This window comes from Sinocyclocheilus rhinocerous, unplaced genomic scaffold (genome assembly GCF_001515625.1).
Source record: "Sinocyclocheilus rhinocerous isolate Xijiao unplaced genomic scaffold, SAMN03320098_v1.1 scaffold128, whole genome shotgun sequence".
NCBI lineage: Eukaryota > Metazoa > Chordata > Actinopteri > Cypriniformes > Cyprinidae > Sinocyclocheilus > Sinocyclocheilus rhinocerous.
In genome coordinates, this window is record NW_015666174.1 from 231,219 (window position 1) to 235,473 (window position 4,255).

The 4,255-nt window shown below is 36.4% G+C and overlaps 1 long non-coding RNA gene across 1 annotated transcript; it reads left to right on the top strand.

Annotated features, from left to right (window-relative positions):
- Positions 1–642: 642 nt before the first annotated feature.
- Positions 643–2,007, top strand: LOC107731969 (uncharacterized). Its single transcript, XR_001638817.1, has 3 exons — positions 643–747; positions 1,342–1,428; positions 1,504–2,007. It is a non-coding gene; the product is annotated as an uncharacterized LOC107731969 (long non-coding RNA).
- Positions 2,008–4,255: the final 2,248 nt, after the last annotated feature.

Sequence of the window (4,255 nt, forward strand, 5' to 3'; positions counted from 1 at the left end):
TTTAGCTCTGCTCTTCTGTTGGGATAAATCGGATGGTTTGATGTGCAAAGCACAGCTAGGCCCACCTTTCTACCTTATCACCCCCCTACATAATATGCACATTTTATGTATCGCCTGAAAAAGTAAGCAGCAGATCTGCATGATGTAGAAGACATGACGTAAACACGCAAAGACGTCACACAAAATTGGCGCCATTCACACATGCAATGAATTGGCGCAGGGCCAAGAAAGGATTTTAAGTTTTAGGGCGATTACAAACATCTGTAGATTAGTAAAGTTGAATAGATGTGAATTTCCAAGGACAAGAATCAGATACATCGACTTTTGAGTGTACACCATTAACTGATCGACGACAGTTTTAGTTGGCTTTCCGACATCTCCGTCACTGAAGCCATGGTATGTGAATTAAGGAAAAACATTACTGTCATCATCTAATTTCTTCGGTTGTGATAAAGATAATTAGCCTAACTCTATACCTTTTTACCGTAAGTTATGTCTATAACTCATTACGACAACAAGCATATGTACAGTGAGTGTTCACCGAGGGTTTTCATTTAAAATCATAGCATGTATGAACTTGTAAAGGTGCCTAATGTGCTTTATAATGTTTTTATCAATCTAATTTCGTATTTAAGTTAAAGACATATCTTTAAATCATTGATGGATGTGTTCTAGAGTGTGACAGACGTAGAAAACAGAGGAGGGATTCGCCCTGAAGCTGGTTTTGATAATACAAACACATCTGGAGTAAGTAAATAATGCCTATTGTTAGTGTCACGGAAACACCTGCCTCACCAGCCGAATCAGCCTCTTACACCCGCTCACAATCACCCGATTACTAATCACGGACACCTGCACCCACTTACCACACCAGTCAAATACACACTCACCTCAGTCACTCATCGGCTGGTCTCGAGGTTACAAGCATCTCAACTCGGGTTCCTCTCCTGCCTGCCTGCCTAAAGCCTAGGATTCTTCTGCTCTCAACCAAGGAACTGGCATTCCTCACCAGATAAGACTGTGTTCTCAGCTTCCAGTTATTCTAAGTTGATCCCTTTCTGTTGGAAGCATTTTCTCCGTTGTGTTAATAAACCCTAATCCTTTGATATACTCTGCCTGTTTGCCTCCTTGTCACGAGTGTGACAGTTAGTTATGGACATACTCTATATCATATAATTTGGTTTACTGTATTATTATTATTTGCTTTGTTATTCCTAGTTTTAAGTTTCAGACTACTGATAGCCGGTTCAAAGGTTTAATTAAAATGATTTTGTATTTGCTCAAATTTTGTGAAATTCTGTAGCAGTGATTTTAAATGGTTATATTATTTGATGTTTTAAGGTTTCCGTTCAGTATGTGGACAACCAAGAAGGGATTTCTGAAGGCACATTTGAGCAGGATAATATATTAATCGAGCCTACTGTAGAGGTAATGAGAAGAGAGCTTGGCTCATGATTACTTTGAATGAATTAAGATTCATTACTAATGATTACGAATATTCAGCTTTCAGTGCAGTGCATGGAGAACCAGAGAGGCCTTCATGGGCAAATTTTGTATGATGATGTGTCATACCCCATCCATCTCCAACCTCAGACGGAGCCAGATATTGATGATGAAGGCATTGTAGTTGACATGGAAGAAGCTGAAGGACAGGAATTGCACTGATGTGTATTTGATGTGAAGAAAGGTTTAGCACCCCTAAGTTATGAAATTAACATGGAATGAGATAAGAACAAGATTGAATCCTGGGACTGACTTTGATTATCCATGTTAAATAGTGTGGAAACTAAATATTTCACAGGCACTTTTTTTTAAGGTAATGTGTTCAAACTTGAAATGAAGGAAAGTAAGGAAGGACAAATATTACTGCCCACTAAATTATAGCTATAAATCAAGTTTATGTAATTAGATTTTGTTTTATAAATAAAATGCTTATAAACAGTATTTGTTTGAGTGTTGAACAATGACAGAAGAGAAGACATTACTTCTGTTGCCAAAATTGTTTTCTTAATATGAATCAAACTTTTGGAACTTCTTGTAAGGGGAAATTGTTATAATATTAGTTTTGTCTGTTGCTATGTGTTATGTGAGTATGCTGCTAAAAGATGACTGAATAAACGTTCAACACTTTAACATGTTTAAAATTCACATGTTTTCTCTTCTTGGAAAACCACATAAAAATATTGATGACGTTTTGTCTGCAGGGGTGCACATACTTGTGTCCAGTAAAATGCTCTCTACATCCCAAACTGTTGAAAGTTTTAAACATAAAATTGTCTGTCATGTGCTATAAAAAGACACCCACATTGTTGGTTAATGTGTACAATCTGCCAACTAAAAGAAGTAGCACTTTAGCAAATCATGTCTCATGGCTGTGACGTAAGCAAAGGCTATTGACTATTTAAAAAGGGACAAGCCCTTCCATATGATTTAATTTACTGTTTCAGTAGGAAATACGTCACGCAGGAAAGAATTTCATGGTGTCACGGTCAAGGTGTGTGGAGGCAGGCAGGATGACGAGGACGACAAGGGTTCCAATAAAGATATTTAATGTAGACACAACAAGGCAGATCCAGACAGGTGAGACATACACACACTCAGGGTAACATTCACAATAACCGACAAACTAGACTACAGGAGGCAGGAACTAATATAGGGTGGATAACGAGGGGCAGACAGGTGAGCACAATCAAGGTAATTAACTAATAATGAGGACAGGAACAACCAAATAAGGACACAGGGGCGTTACACATGGGACCTTTAAATATGATTTTTGCTTTGCATTTTTTGGGAGCTTGAGGGTCCCTGATAATATATCCATCATGCCCCCCCCCCACACTCCTGATCCAGATATTGGTTTGTTATGTGTGCTATAAGGGTACTGAAACACCAAGGTTTTCTGTATAAGTGAAATATGGAAAACATGCAATACAAGCATTAGAAAGAGATTTATTTCGACAAGTATCAATCACAACTGGTCCCAACTAATCACAAACATAAAAAAATAAACTAATAAATCAAATCAGCTAATAAACAAAAACTACTACTAATTACAAATAATGTATAATGTATAACCTAATGTATAAATGTTTCTCACATTTCATATAAACATATAAATCAACATCCAAATGACTTTGTGTGTGTATGAGACCCCACGAGGATAGTGATTCCAGTAAATTTTGTCCTTGTGGGGCTATTTTTGGTCCCCATGAGGAAACAGCTTATAAATCATACAGAAGGATTTTTTTTTGTTTTCCGTGAGGGAAAGGTTTAGGGGTAGGGGATACAATTTACAGTTTGTACAGTATAAAAATCATTACGTCTATGGAATGTCCCCATAAAACGTGGAAGCCCACTGTTGAAAATGGATTTAGCTATTTAAAGGGGTCATATGATGTTGCTAAAAAGAACATTATTTATCACTGCTACATCCTGTGCTTGCATGCTTGTATCAGTTTCATTTAGAGCTAGAAAACTACCACATCATTGTCATTTTATGGATCAATCAGTAAAAAAAAAAAAAAACTATGTTCACATTTGTCATGTTGATTTTGAGACCAAAGATCATGAAGGAACCTTCAGAAGACCATTGAAGAGGAACTAAAAGATGGAAGCCTCTATCTATAAAAAAAAGGGGGAAGTCGTGGCTTAATGGATGGAGTTGGACTTGTAACCCGAAGGTCCGCAGCATTGGCTGCCCACTGCTCCGGGTGTGTGCTCACGGTGTGTGTGCGTGTTTGTTCACTGTGTGTGTGTGCACTTGGATGAGTTAAATGCAGAGCACAAATTCCAGTTAAACAAAATATGTTTAATTTATAATATGTAATTACAATTTATAAAATGTAATTATTATTACAATTTTATTTGTTAGTCATATAATTTTCATTCGTATTTTATTGCTAGTCTTCAGACCTTTGTTAGGCGGTGCACGCTCTTGTTGTCAGTTTTCGAAAAGCACGTGATGGTATAAATAAATATTGCTCATGAAATCTTTCATATTTCCATCAAAATTAGTGTATCATTACAATTAAAGAAGATATTATTAATATTGAGTAACTACTGGAGCTTTCACTGTATGTAACAGCAATGTTACGAATACTAGCCTATAGCTAAAATTGCTGCATGCTGCATCTGTGGTTAGTCTATAGAGTCTATAAATCGCTAAAATCTTAAATTTACTGAGATTGTTATTTATTATAATTTATTATTTAGTTGCAATTTTTGTTGGCTTCTTGTTTTTTGTTTTTGTTTTTTT